Genomic DNA, 16,951 nt, shown 5'->3' on the forward strand with positions numbered 1-16,951 from the left:
ACTATACACTGCATTTCAATTGGAATTCTACACAAGTGGAAAAGAGTACAGTGATAAAAGATCATTTCAGAAACAACGACTACAGTAGGAACAGATGTTATGAGAAGTGGTATTTATCTCCGAGCCGATAGATCTCAGTATGTTCTTTATTAGTTTAACCACAATTACCTATATCAGAAGCGGAACTGCTTTCCTGCCAACAACATAGTAACTCACCAGTGTTAAACTCAATGAAAATATTTAATAAATATAGCAATGAGTACAGACTAGATATATTTGCAACTGCATACACATCCACAGTAAAACAATGTAAACAAATAACATAATTGCTTTCTGTTCTAAGTTAAAATCAAACTTTGCTGACTCCTATTGTAAAACTTTAGTCATCTTTCTAGTTTCCAGTTATTCCATCTACTTTATCATCATTATTAACTTCGATAACATCACAACCATCATGTATAATTACAATACTAATGTAGCTTTAAAGCAGTTCGTAAATCATTTTAATTATAATATTTTAAATACCGTGTTATACCATGTGCATATGTAACTGAATATTTGTAATATTATATTACTGAAGAAAAGTGTATTTTTATTTCATGTATGACTTCATTTTGCAAGGACTTTCATAAGAGATAGTATAATTTTAATTTAATATTTGTTTTTATCTAATGTAATAATATATGTATTTAACATCATTAGGTTTGTACCTGTCTGAAGCACAATAAATAAATAAATAAATAAATAAATAAATAAATAAATAAATAAATAAATAAATAAATAAATAAATAAATAAATAAATAAATAAATAAATAAATAAATAAATAAATAAATAAGCTGATGTATTATGGAACTTTCTCTTGAATAGTAGCAGTACTGGTTGAAAGGAGTCGGGTGTTACTTAGGTAAATGCGGAAACGATACGAAACGGAGAAACGTTATTTCGATGTACACGTATGGCCAGATGTTTTGCACTCAAGTGAAAATATACCACATTTTGGGTAAATGAAGGAATGGAGGTAAAGTGAAGTGAGGTACTATGTAATAATAGTAATAATAATAATAATAATAATAATAATAATAATAATAATAATAATAATAATAATAATAATAATAATAATAATAATAATAATAATAATAAGTATTTCAACGCAACCTTCTCACGCTTCTCTGCATGGCTGGTGAAGCACCCGGGATCACTTTAGTACTAGTCAAGGGTCTTTTATTATAGAATACCCTTCTTGTCACCATGCGCTGGTCCTTTAGAAAATGAGTGACACTCAGGTGAGGAGTCGTTTTCCCAAATAATAATAATAATAATAATAATAATAATAATAATAATAATAATAATAATAAATATGTGGAATACGACGATAGTGACAGCAATGATGATGATAAAATGGGAGGAAGAAGAAACATTGAATTTAAACTCACACGAATCATCAAAAAATAAAAGCTTTTTAGTTTAACAAAATTGAATGGTTCCAAGCTAGGTGATTATAACTTTCTCTTAGTATGTATCTGAAGATCTTTGGATAGTTTCTTAGGGTTATTTAGACGTAAATATTGGAATTGTCTCATGTTTCAAGTCACGTGACACGTTCTTTTTCTATTCTGCCATCAACTGATTGAGTTATTCACTACAGAATAAACAACGAAATTGCACTGAAACTCATAAAACACAGTACAGTCTGGAATAATGTAAAGAGAATTATTAATGATTACAGTAACCTTCTTTTCTAAATGTTAATTTGTATCCCTATACGTTGTAACTTCAAAACATGGTCTATTGTGGTAGATAATTAGCCATATTTCCACTACATTCAGCAGATGATCAATCTTTATAGGGTGTGAGCATGATCCTGTATTGTATGAAGATTTGAAAGTCAGAATTAAAGACAAAATTGAATGTTTTCAGTCTAGGTGATTGTAACCTTCTGTTACTATGTATCTGTGGTCTATGGATAGTTTCATAGGGTTATTTATACGTAAATATTGTAGTTGTCTCATGCTTCAAGTCACGAGACGCGTTCTTTTTTTATTCTGCCATCAATTGCTTGACGTATTTACTATAGCATAAACAATGAAATTGCATTGATACTCATAAATCACAGTACAGCCTAGAATAATGTAAAAAGAATTAATGATTACAGTATCCTTATTTTCTAAATGGAATTTCCCATGTAGAACAAAAAAGGAATCATCTCTATATATGCCCAGTCTATAGGCTGTCTGGAGGAATGTAAGATAAAAAGTATCAACTATTCGTAGCCGAAGAACTTGTCCAAAATTTTGTGTCATTAGTACATCAATTATGTTCAGTAGATACTGAATTGAACCTCATTTTTATTTAAATTATTAATCTCAGAGGTGTACGATTAAAAATATATTTCTTTGAACAATACCGTTGGAAAAATTGGCTTCAGCTAGAAGGGGAACTAATGAATATATTTACAGAGTGATAAGACAAACACAGATGGACAAAAGCAAGAGGGAGAGCGATATTGTGTGAGAAGGGTACCCCAGTACGTCATGCCACACTGCTCGACGTGACGCCGCTCCAGCCCAGACCCGCATACCGGCGAAATGAAACGCCCCGGCGACAGGCGCCTGATGACAAATGTCTTGTGTAAATGATTACATTTCCCGCTCGTTGCTGCGCCAGATATTGAAACTGGGACTGGAGTGGCTTCTGTTCTGCTGTGACACCATTAAAGTAATGGGAGATGGGAATTTACCTGTCTGTCGGTTTCTGGTTAGTCAGTTTCAACAGACGTAATCTAAGATCTTCCTCAAATATAACCCGATACCTGCGGTGGTAGTTCCAATTATCAAACAAGCCTAGGATAAAGGTTACTGCAACTCATCTCCTTGATCTTACGAATTCATTCTCCTCGAGAATTGTGGAGCACCCCTCGAATTAATTTACCAGTATAATATATATATATATATATGCATACTCATTGCGAATGTTCTAAGAATATAGGAATACATCTGTCATTTACGGCTGAAATATTAAATCATTTGAGAAATTAGTATCCGTATATGTTGTAACTTCAAAACACTTTCCTCTGTTCACGATCTCATTGTGTATGAACTGAGAAGGATTTCTTTTATCACTTAGGAAGATGAAATAGATAATATAAGTCTCTGTAAAGTATTATTTTAAACGGAACATTTATTTCGATGGCCTGAAAATGATCTTGAATATACAGTGTTTTTCATTTCCATCTCTGAGAGATAAATATTTTATATTTTATGTGTTAAAATTATCTTAAAATAACATGCCATTCACTCTAACCAGTTATACAACATAACTTAATGTCTAAACCAATACAGTAGAAAATATTGTATTCTTATGAGACATGGGAAGTGTTTCGTTTGAAATAATTTGTTTCGAGAAGTTATTCCAGTAGTTATTCTCGTAGATTTTAACATTTGAATACTTCTAACCAGGACCACAGCGATCCTCTATTGTAGAGAGTTCATATTCGGATTATGGTAAAGTTAAGGTTATCAGCAACATCCAAACCAGTTGTATACGGCTACGCTGACTGTGAATTTTCCTCAAACGTTTGAACACTCACACGAGGTTAATATCCTAATGAAGATATTCCAAACGTAAACTGGTATGTTCTTACGTTTAATTTATAACATTCCCCACGAAGGAACTCTGATTCTACAACAAATTATTTCCTAATCGTCTAGTAAAATCATATTAGGAATGAACGTGACTGATTCCATGCATCCGTAAAATCGACATGTAGAGACCACCTAAAAGAAATGGATGAAGAGAGATTGTCAAGGAAATTAGTGTCTTCAGGTTTAAGAGAGCTGGAAAAAAGGTCTTAATGCCGTTAGTTCCACTCGTCACAGTGCATTTTTCGACTGACTGCAGCACAATTTGAAACACAGCTCTACAACGGTGGATGCATGGATTCATGAAATCAGGCTTTTACCGAGTGAATGGCTGCGCGGGTTGTGTCACGTAGCTGTCAGCTTGATTTCGGGAGATAGTGGGTTAGAACTCCACTGTCGGCAGCCCTGAAGATGCTTTTCCGTGGTTTCCCATTTCAACACCTGACAAATTCTGGGGCTGTATATTACGCAAGGCCATGTTCGACCCTACTTAGTCCTAGCCCTTTTCCGTCCCATCGCCACCAAAAGACCTATCTGTGTCGCTGCAACGTTAAGGAATTTCTCTTCAAGCTAGTTGCCAAGGGTAAACTGGAGTGAACTTTAAATGATGTTAGAGCAATGACCTGAAATTCATAACGTATATATTGACAAGTAGACATAGCTCTAAACTTTTCAGTGATAGGAGAAAAGTGGTTTTGAGGATTCAGGCATCAGAAATATTAGGTACATGTTCATTATAAATGCATATATTTATGCGATGTAGTTGTTTGCAACCCACCGCATTTACTATAGTTCGGAAATACCTCAGTCCCTCTCCATAAACCGGAGTAATATAACGAAATATGTGGGTATAAGCTAGAAGACACCAGAAATCGTGACCGCTAGTACTCATTCACTATGGATGCCACGAATGGACCCGGAAGACGTGCACATATACGAAGAACACGTTCCTTGCAAAAGGTGCACACGCAGACTAGGAGCAGGTATTGTATATCTGAAAACTGCCCGCTGCATGCCACGCCTTGCAATAGCTCACTTGGCAAGGGCGCGGTCAGAGATATACAGTGGACAGTGCTCGAGGGTAAAGAGGTTTGGATACCACGTAATTACTTTTTTAACATAAGTTGCCTGCGATGTGACAACTTTGCATAGCTAATAGTTTCCACAAACTGCTTGGTTTAATTGACTCTGTAAAGGCCAGTTGGTACCGTAGCATAGGGCATGGAGCTGAATTGGACGAGGATGAGGAGATGATGATCTGTGGCTAGGACACAAGCAACCAGTTAGCAACGTCGTACGTGTAACAAGCTTCTAAGGACACAGCCATTGATTTTTAGCTAGGGCGTCGCGTAGGAAACCTATCCTCATCTGAGCAGGTTATGCAACACTAAATCGTAAGGCATGCCCAGTTGAGTGAGTTAAAGTCACCCAACATGACATGTGAAATAATTCCACTAACGTCACTCCTTCGCCTAGCATAAACCACTAACAATATAAAATATGTCCATGACATCTTCGTTCTATCAAAATCTCACAACAAATTTCAATATTTATACAACCAGAAAGAACTTCTCAGTCCTATCGTGGTCTATATACAACTCGTTTGAAATATGTCTCTTTTCTATTACGAACTCTATTTGATTGAATACAGTTACAACGCATGTCCCAAACTTCTGCCAAATCTGTCTAGAAGTTCCACACCGACATTCACACAAACCCTCGGTATCCACAAATGACAAGTACATCAATGTAATGTTATCAAGGAAATATTCTATTATAATAGCCGAAAGCAAATATTCTCTTCTATTTTCCAGAATTCAGAACGTTGGGGCCTAAGTGTATCTAGATCCGATAATCGTTTCTTAGAATCTTGGGACCAAATTCTGCCACTAAATATCATGGACCTACAACTTAAGGTAAAATCCAAACCAGAGAATCCTAATCATACTTTCACAAATAACGCCTCAGGCAATCTCAAAAATTTACAAGTGGCACACAATGGATTTTTCTGGACACATAAAAATCCACAAGGTCATTTAAAAGGTCTTCCTGGGCATTATCCCAAACTACACATACCACTTAAGAACTCACAGCGGCTCATATTCGGATATAACCTGTTAGATATCGTGGGCTCGACAGCAATAAACAACTTTGCCCGAATATATTTTTCCATTAGTTTGACAATACCAGGAATCGGTCCGAATTGGCGATTGTAGCAACTGATATTCTGAACTTAAACTTGGGCCTCATAGGGATCCGAAATGATTTAATGCCAAACTAATTTATTTCACCCATAGGTACACTGAATCTAGTACTATCCAATAGTGGTTTCTATCCCCACTGTGAGCAGCCTTGGAGATAGTTTTCCTTGGTTTCCCATTTCCACACCAATCAAATCCTGGAGCTGTACTTTAGATACCAAGGCCACGGTCGCAACTTTCCATTCCTAGCGCATTCCTATCGCATCGTTGCCATAACACCTATCTACGTTGGTGCGACTTAAAGCAGATCGAAAAAAATACTATCCAGTTTTGTTTAGTTCCATTAACTTGTATAAATGTATTATTATTGTTGTTGTTGTACCAGGGGTACAAATTCCCCGGCTATTTAAACTGCGCGCCTTCTCTACGGCCATCTATGCCGACAGACTTGAACTTGTAAACCCCCAAGAATTTCATCTCCTACAGTTAGATGGCTCTACCACCGATTTGTTTGCTCCCTCTACTGTACTAAAAACTAACTACTTGACAGAGTAACGTTCATTTTGGGAGTTGCTAAACCTTTTTCCTTGGATTTTTTGTTTTAAAAGTATGGAAGTTGTCAATATTTCATCTGGTTCCTCCTCGATTGTAATCCACCTATATGAGGACTGTAAATATATTCTTTAGCGAATTAAAACTGGGGGTGTGCTCAGGAATCCAGCCTATCAGCAAAGAGTTCTGGAAGCTTCCCCTTACGTAACTTCAAAGCAGGGCAGTTTAGGGCCGTTTTGACTGAATTGTTCCAGTGCTTGAGAGTGCGACTGGACGGAAGCCTAGGAGGCAGGGACGAGGCCTGCTTGAAGAAGACCGAGCGACACAAGGTAATGGTAGAATTTACCTAACATGGAATAGCGCCTCCGGGGAGTTTAAGGGGAAGGTTTCAGCCGTTTTTATTTTAATGTAATTTTGTAAACTGGTGGTTTCAATGTAGGATTATCGGCGAAGACGGAGGACTCTATTTTATTCCCTAGTGGGAAATATGTAATGCAAGGAAACAAAGAATGGAGACCCTGTGTCGTTTCCCGTTCAACCTTTCAATGGGTGACTAAATCTTTCAACACAAACATTTTTTAAAAACATGTTTCGGCTTTAAATGTTCTTCCTTTAGTTACACCTTGTAGTATAGGATTATCCCCTTGATCATTGGGCCATAAGCCCACTGAAGTATATACCAGTTTCTATAAGAAGGTTCTTCGCCTCCTTGACGTTTGTTATGGACAGTTGTATGCAACACTTTTCTTTTTTACTATTAAGTCGATGTAGTATGGGCAATTATGCCCTTGTTTATTCTATAACTGTTTCTGTGCTTTGGATCCCTTTAGGAACTGTGCTTAATGTTTTTGTGGGGCAATTCACGAACACTTTGAAGTGGAGTCACTTATTGGGGTGCTTAGTGTAATTGCAGTGCATCAAAAGAAACTGAGTGCCTCTGCGAGGCTAGACAAAGGTATTTTAGAACTCAGACTCCTGTGTGATGTAACTGATAGGTGCGATTTTGCTCTTGTAAAATATTGAATCTGTCCGGAGCGATTATGCTTCTCTCTATGTAAATTTAACAACTTGTAATTATCACGCCGCATAATGTATGTAAACGAGTACAAAATAGCACTAGACGGCAACATGAGAAGGTATAAGTGTAGATGCCCTGCAAGGAATTACATGCACTTCTCACAGAGTACACTACACCAGTTCTCCAGTACAGAAATTCGTCGTCTTTCACGTGCGTTCTGCCTCTCCTACTTTCCAAGTGGCCAGGGAAACAGTATAGCAACATTAGATGGCCTGCGATAGCAAACAGGTTCGAAAAGCCATATACTACGCTGCTATAGTTTAACACGTAACTCCAAGGTACGAGGACAGTTTGAAAACTGGCGTTTCAACTACCGCCATTCAAAACACATTAGGTCCTGAAATATACGGCTCGTTTTATACGGAAACTAATTGGACAAATTAAAAATTACATACAATATGTTTTGAGATGTATTTTTCTTTAACGACTAGCAAAATATCTGTACGTACGCTCCTAACAGGTTACTTATATACACACAGGATGTCCCAGGAGGAATGTTTAATATGCAGGGAACAATTATTTGAAACCAATTTGAAACAAAAAACTTCATAGAACACTTCAATGTACATTTTTCCTTGAGCTAGTAGCGCGCACACATGTGTCTTACCAACCCAACCTCTTTGACGTTTTGAAAAGAGTACAAGTATTTCGCATGTAATATCCGCCATACACGTCTTCGTCGGACATTTATACATGCTGAAGAAAATCTCCGTATCCTGGTAGTAGGACTACGGTGCACAATTTCTACAATGTGTTACTGTTCGTGCAGAGGTTGTTGATGTACACGTTCAGAAGGAAAATGGGAACTGGGAAGAATGCCTGTTTCGTACAATGTGCTTAAAACTCTGGTAAACACTCTACGATCAGGGATTCGACGTGTCGGAAAGCGCCAACGGTATTCCTTGACAGCAGCAGGAGCACTACCATCGCAGAATCCGTAAACATACACCATATCTGCTTATTCTTCATTAGTGTAGAAGTGCGGCATTATAGCCAGCTCGTGTACAAATAGAGTTAACCGGTGCTTCTCTCCGATACATTCCCAATCCCTCGCACTACTTCACTCACAGCACACCATGGACAACTGCGCGTTCATCGGGCTAGTTTAATGCCAGAAAGACATCACGAGCAAGGAGGTTGAATGCAACGAGGTAGTGTGGGCTAGAATAAAACGCCAAAGAAGTTGGGTGGGTAAGACACATACGTGCACGCTACTAGCCCAGAAACAAATGTACATTAAATTCGTTCTATTTTGGAAACAATTTGGAATAGGGCATGTGTCCATATGAACATTTTTGCGTCAAATAATCGTTCCTGCCATATCCCTGAGTACTGACCATTCCTCCTGGGACATCCGGTATATATAGTGTTTCAGACGGTGTAGTGATGTGCTTCTGAGTCAAATTTAGCAGGTTCGATTCCAGCTCAGTCCAGTGGTATTTGCATCTCTCAAATGACATCAGTTTCGTGTCGGTTGTTTCACCGCCAGCTAAGACAACTCACGCACGACAAAGTTCCTGGCACATCGTTATTTCAAGAAAACTGTAGAACAAGCAATCGATAACAATATTGCGAATGGCATACCTTATAGTTACATACAGTATTGATTGCTGTTCTCTAAATCAGTAGAGTACAAACCTTTCTTCTGAATATTTCCCATTGTAGACGGATCGCTAGTGTCATTTATAAATCCGGAGGATAACAATATTCAATACTGTGTCATCTGTAAACTGTATGATAACCTCAGAGTACGTTAAGACCAATCATCTATTCTCCAGGACTGAACGGTAGTTCCGCTTTACCGTCTAGTTACAAGCTTGAACATTTCTCGTGCGATATAAATATTGATGGTTTGGTTGAGTTCACAAGATGATGTGGCTCTCATGAACACTGCCTGAGACGAAATACTGAAGGGACTCTTGTATGGAGGAATCAGAGTCAAGCTTTGTATAAACAGTGCTGTGCTATGGTATCCCGTAGCAATATTCATATTGTCTTAATTTTGAATACATACATACATTGCTAATAATCTCACGTATTTCTAATACGTCAGGACACAAGTTGTGTTAAGTGCAATTTGAATGAATATTTAAATTGTGTTCAAAGCATTAAAAATAATCACTGACCGAGTTGCCTTAAATGTCCACGTAGCTGTGAGCTTACGTTTGGCAGATAGAGGGTTCGGATCCATCCGTCGACATCCCTGAAGATTATTTTCCGTGGTTTCCCATCTTGACACCAGGAAAATGCTGTATTACCTTTACTTCGGTCACGATTCCATCCTACAGATTCCTATCCTTACCCTATCCCATCGTCGCTATAAGACATTCTGTGTCGTAGCGAAGTAAAACAGTAGTGAAGAGAGAAGCTTAAATCTTATCCTTGATAAACCCTCTTGTATTAAATTGACAACAACTTTATGCGATTACATGCTACTTTTCCTCGGTCATCCTTGTACTTGGCCGATCACTTTTTGCATCAGGAAGTGCATATTTCCAGAATGGATCCTCATGGAGGATATTTAGAGCCAACCCTGCTTTAACTGCGGGAACATTACTCTATTGACTGTGTTCAGCTTTGAATTTTTTCCTTTCCCTCGCTTTTTTTTCTACTGTCAATCCAAGCTTGTAGATTTTTTCTGCTTCTTTCATGATCACTGCCATGCGACCTTCAGTTTTACGTGAAATCCTCTTCTTTGTTGTTTGCTTATAACAAGTTACTGAAAACATCCGAAGATCTGATCTTCAGTCATCATTTGCATCATTGTAAATCCCACTTTTACTGACCGTTGTTAATTTCTTAATAAAATACAGATACTTGTCATAGTATTGTCATCTTTTAATGTTTGGTATCAGAAATCGCCATCTAAGATTCCGAATTTAGGCTTGTCTATCCCGTAAACTCTTAGAATTTGTGCTGTGGTGTGTTGAGTTAGAATTATGATGAAATCAACAAGGAATGTGTCCTTAAAATGATGCGCATTTAAGTTGGGAACATTCTGTAGGGGCAAGTTGAACGATATCATTCCGAACACAAGACACCTACGAGAAAATATGCACTCAGAGAGAAAATCATCAGAATATGATCTCTCGGCTCCATGCTGAGTGATCAGTGTCTTTCCCCCAGTCCTACGAGTGCCAGATTCGATTACCGGCCGGATGAAGATAATTTAAATGTAAATTCCCTTGGATATAAAACTCATATGGCTGTAACTCATATCCCACACAATACACTATACTCCAATACACTAATGTGCAGTTTCTTATACACGACGAATGCCGCACACCCTTGCCGCAGGATCTGACTTACAGCTTAAAGGCTGTACCAGGCTACCAACAGTCACAAGAAATCATTATTATCAGTATAAGATTTATACATCTAAGAGCCTTGTATATTGTGACATTTACAAATTTTTTCATTTGTTAGACTCATTCATAATCCAGATTCTTACATTATAAACCAATTTTCTTATCAGACATATCACCATATACTGCCCTCATCTATAAATTAATGCATCTTGCATCTTTAAAGCTGTTCGATCTTTCAAAGCACATATTATGAAATATATACTACTATAAAATACCTGTAAAACAATTACTGTCCCGTAAACTCTTAGAATTTGTGCTATAGTGTGCTGAGGTACAATGACGTTAAAATTAACAAAGAATGTTTCGTTTACAGATATAGTGTTGTGTGTATTATAATTACGTGTTTCGATAGACTGAAATGTTTAAAAGTTGTATTAACTGAGTCGACACTGAAACGTATTAATGCCTTCTAACAAAATATAATTAGAAGGCATAAACACATTTAAGAATTGCAAACACATCGCTATTGATGTTTTGTTTACAATTGGCTTTACGTCGCACCGACACACATAGATGGGAGAGGAAAGGGCTAGGAGTCGGAAGGAAGCGGCCGTGGCCTTAATTAAGGTACAGACCCAGCATTTGCCTGGTGTAAAATAGGAAACCACGGAAAACTATCTTTAGGGCTGCCGACATTGGGGTTCGAACCCATTATCTCCCGAATGCAAGTTCACAGCTGCATGCCCGCAACCGCACGGCCAGTTAGCTTCGTGGTTATATTTCTACTCCTTAAAGTAAAGTGGCAATGAATCAAACAATTAATATTATTTTTAAAATATAATGTATGATTCAAATGCGCATCTACAGTAGGCTACGCTACACATACCTTTACAGTGTCGCTAGAATTCCGATGTTATTGATTTCTTTAAACGAAGACTGATTAACAGTGGAGTTACTTGGACTGCAAATAATCTAATATTATCTTAACATCTTTGAGGTGACTTTAAGTAATCATTCCAATAAGCCCTCCTGTAATTATCATCAAATTTCAGTGGCCTCTTCCTTGTAACTCCGGTTAGTTTCAAAACAAATCTCTTTTGCTATTCTATAGTAAGAATACACAGCATGTATATATGTCTACAATGTAGCCCCATTTCTTGATACGGGATAGGGAATGAGGTGAGATGGAATTATAAGGCACGATTTTACGTCCGGGTATCCACATTGACGCCTAACTCACTTCAAGAGGTAATATAGAATACACAGTAAGAATGAAAGTATTATCCACACCCAAGATAGGCCTATTCATAAATTCCTCTGTTTCCTCAAAATCAAAGAAGCTGTAGTTGCGCTTACAGAGCCGTCCTGTGAGACCAAAGTAATGGAATAACGGTATTTATCAATCATTCTATCACAGAGTGCAGTTATTCAGGCATATGAGCCAGATTTTAGAGTTAAAGATCACATCTTCATGGAACGTAATAACTCTGACACACACATACACTCCATTATTATAAAATATCCCAACACTGTGACACCATGAAACAGCCGAGATAGGAGTAGACAGTGATAATCGAGTGACACCTTGACTTGCTTCTCATCAATACATTCGCAGTTCAAAACACGGCCAACGCATGTGAAACCAACCGAGAAAATTTACATGAAGCTGAGGGATTGATATTATATAAAATAATTACCCATAATTTCCCTAAGATATTTGCCTCCTATCTGTTCAACTTTTTATTTGTTCGATCAGTTATTAGTCGTAATTGCACTCATTTGAATCAAGTTGGGAGAGGCAAAGTCCTTCTCAGCAATAAAACGATTATTGTATCGATGTTCAATGATACTTCCCTCCATTCGTCTCTCTATTGTACTGCGCCTATAAAATTAGCATGAATCAGTTGGCCTGATACACAACTCGATAATATTATGAATTACTTTAATTATCATGCACCTTTATATTTATCGAAATATAACATACCCTGCTGGAAACGGAAGTTAGCTTTACATAGTATATTTTTACTCGTGGACTTGAGTGTGATCACACATTCGTAAGCACGTTGAGTTTTGTGTGTGAGATTTAATCTGTACAATTTAGTACGCGCTGAGCTGCTGCTATTACATTGACCCCGCCATGTCAGCTATCCTTAGAATTGCAACAAATGTAGACCAAACATTTCATCGGCTAACTTGCTTTTGCTATTAAAATACAAGATTTAGATATTTTAACTAGTAACTAATACCAAACTACAGCAATTGCAATTCGTCTCTTCTGACTGCCTAACTTGTATGCAAACTATTTATTCCAGGTTAAATCGAAGTATTACTTCGATAGTAAGCTATGTCACTTTACAGTAAGTTCAGTTTCCGTGACGCCAGCCCACTACGACTGTGAAATCCAAAAATAAAGCCTCTAGACAATAAACGTTCCTAGCATTCCAGGGCACAAGAGCAGTGTAATTGGGGTAGAATTACTCTGGCCCAAGCTGCAGAGGGAAGTGCAGGCAATGGAGATGAAGTAACAACGCAAAGAGAAGATAAAGGGTTGGAATGAGGACACACTCACTCGGATGAAGGGACAGAATATAAGAATTAAATGTTGTTATTTCGACACATCAAAGCGAGAATTCAATGTTTTGAACATAAGAGAATTTTCATAATCGAAATAATTACATTCTTATATAACTATTTTTTGTATCATCGAGAACTAGAAGTTTTACAAAAGAAATTAAGAAATTAAGAAATTAAGGGAAGAATTCAGAATTAATTTACTGACAAATTGCACTGACGTTACTAAGGAATAAAACTCCTAAAGTTACAGAGCTGACGACGGTGAATTCCGTACTCATGGGGTTCTTATCGCTTGCCTCCGATAAAAAACCTGCCTTCTTTTGCCCTAAAACTCTGAATATCAGCACGTACCCTAGTAAATCCAGCAATAGAAGCAATGCTCTGGTAGTGTGATATGTTAAAAGAGAACTGGGAACCGCAGTCTAGCCGAGGCGGTAATGACATACTCCACCCAGAAGGTCTTAGGTTCGACCCCCGTCGGAATTTCAAGAGATTTTGTAGCGGTACTTTCACTTTACAAGAAGTACTTGGCCTTATGGTGCACACTGCCTACACCAGGATTGTTTGGTAAATGCTTAGGGAAAGAAGTTGCCAGGCATACAGCTAACCACACCATCACATTTAATAATGTTATTTGCTTTACGCCCCACTAACTACGTTTGTTATGGTTTCCGGAGACGCCGAGGTGCCTGAAATTTGTCCCGCGGGAGTTCAGTTACGTGCCAGGAAATCTACTGACACGAAGCTGACGTATCTGAGCATCTTCAAATACCACCGGACTGAGCCATGATCGAACCTGGCAAGTTGAGGTCAGAAGACCAGCGCCTCAACCACCGGAACCACTCAGCCCGGCTAAATCACATTTAGTACCAAGGTAAAAAAAAACACTGAAAGCCTCAATCTTACACACAATCACGGGTCTTCGTGGTCTATTTTGTTCTACTATAGTTGTACTGAATTTGATAGAAATCAGTGTCGTATAAGGTAACTTAGGGAGATCCCGACATGAGGGAGAACTCGACACTTTTAAGCTTAGCGCCACTGGTGACCACAGTACTCTACAGGTCGAACTAGTAACTACATGTATTGGAGCCGTAGGGTGTTGTGCTCATTGTGATCCTGGTAGCAGACGATTATCACTATAAATACAAGACATCTGAATAGTTGAAGGTGAGTATGTAAGTGATATGTGATGGAAAAGTAACGTACTATAAGATAATGAGTAGGTTGTATAACGAAATACGTAGATATGCGATATTTTTAAGACAATGTTTGAGGTTAGGCGCACAAAGCACGTTTTGGAGAAGCGGCCATGTCATTTCCAAATCGCCAATCATTCAGCGTGGTAAGTGCTGCCACCTCTTACCTGCCAATGTAACTCGGGGAGATGTCGACATGACAAGCGTGGGAGATCCCGACACTCCCGGGAAAAGGAATCACTAAAGATAATTTTGGAGACCTTCTAAAGATGGCTTGGGACAAATCGGCAACAGCAGGAAATTTTACCGGCGGATTTAGGAAATGTGGCATTTATCCGTACAATCCCGATATCCTCCAAGAAGACATTTTTGAATACGACCTTGTGCAAGACGAAAATGGTTCAAATCACGTACATGTTGGAGAAGATATTGCTGTAGAAGCTAAGGCAAGTAGTCCTACATTATCACAGGAACATGAAGCCTCACCTGCATTTACACCTCCGAGTTGCTCAGTGCAGGAGTTATCTCCTGTTCGGATATTAAGACTCCTATCTGGAAAAGGAAGTGTAAGAAGAGTGCAAGAATCCGCCATGGTGACTTCTCAGGATTAGTTCCTCAAGCAGTCGTAATTGCTCGGAGAATTACTGCGCAGTATATGATGGCTATTTGTATGACGACAACCGAAATGAGGCATGGGCCCAGTGTAGTGGGGAATGCAGGAAATGGTTCCACGAGATGTGTGTGGAAAATGGAAACGACGAACAGTTTATATGTGCCCACTTTGTACAATAGTTGTGTAACTCTTCCGAGGTCCTACCTAGTGTCAGGTTCTCCCTAAGTGCGGGAGAAGTGGACATTTTTGCATCGTGTATTTATTTTCTAATTTACAATGATATGAAGTGTTATTTTTTGCCATAAATAATAGAAAACATACACTAACTGTGTACAAATTCACCAGGTAAAAATTGAACTATTTTGCAAATAAAGCCTGATCAAAATTAAAGGTTTTTGCTTAGCGTGTCGAGATATCCCTAAATGACCTTAAGTGCATTTAAATGTTGTGACTCTTTATGGTTGGATTACATCACGTTAAATAATTCCTGCAGGAAATAATTCCGACGTCTTGATGTCTATTAAGATCGTTGTTAGAAAGTATGTTACACAAAAAGAACCCAGAAAGCTGACTTCGCGGCTTGGATCACGTATCTGTTCGCTTGCATTCTGGTGATAGTGAGTTCGGTGTTTTCGCATTTTCGCACCAGGCAAATGATGGGGCTGTACCTCAATTAAGGTCAAGTTCGCTTCCTTCCCTGGCCTAGTCCTTTCCTCTTCCGTCATCGCAATAAAATCTATCTGCGCCGATACAACCTAAAACAAATACCAAAAATATTTATACAAACAATAGAATTTCATGTCTCATTACATGATTCTTAGAATGATTAACTATATCTTGTTTGTGTCCTCGTTCATTGGGGTAGGATAGACGGCACAGATTTTAACCCTGCACTCAGGGCTGCAGAAAGGTCCACTCTGCCTTTCGAAGTGAATTGAGTAACCAACTGATAGGAGAGGTAGCTGACTTCGTCAAGGAAGCCAAATACCAGCGATACCATTATGCTGACCACACGACACTCCACAACATATATTGACTGAGATAGATTGTTTGCGGTGATGGGGTCGTAATGGACTAGGACTCTGAAGGAAGCAGCCGTACCTTAATTAGGGAATAACCCCAGTGCTGCGAAAATGGGAAAATCACCTTTACGACCGTGTAATCGCCCGCATGCGGTTATATCGTATCTTAACATTTTTCACTTGGTTCTAATGAGGCACTGCCTCATTTTTGGCCTGAGATTGTCTCAGTTACGAAGGCAAAAGATCTATATAAGTTACTAGCAAGATACCCGTGCTTCGCTACGGTATTATACTGACATTTATAATTGAATGCTTATCGTTTTATATATAACCCGCCGATATTCGCGATCTGACTCGTTTTCTGAGAGATTACGGCAACGTTCCTCCCATTTTTCAATCTTTTTTGCAGCAATCGATTTCGTACTTCCCGGGCTAGGTCCAGTTATAACACCCGGTCAGTTGGGTCCCTAAATCTTAGCCATGTTTTCCTATAAGCATTTTTAATACGGATCAAATCCTTTAGGAGATTCTGCGTGGTGTCCTCTTGGGTGCCTTGGCGGTACTGAACAGGCGGCCGGACTGCAATCGTAGTCATTATCCGTCCAGGACCCGTTTCCAGCACGGTCCACACATTCTGACGACGGTCCAGAACATTATTATTATTATTGTTATTATTATTATTATTATTATTAGTAGTAGTAGTAGTAGTAGTATTAGGGTGGGTGAAATTAGTTGAATTTAGGTATTATTATTATTATTATTATT

Source organism: Anabrus simplex, chromosome 2, assembly GCF_040414725.1.
Source record: "Anabrus simplex isolate iqAnaSimp1 chromosome 2, ASM4041472v1, whole genome shotgun sequence".
In the NCBI taxonomy this organism is placed as follows: Eukaryota; Metazoa; Arthropoda; class Insecta; order Orthoptera; family Tettigoniidae; genus Anabrus; species Anabrus simplex.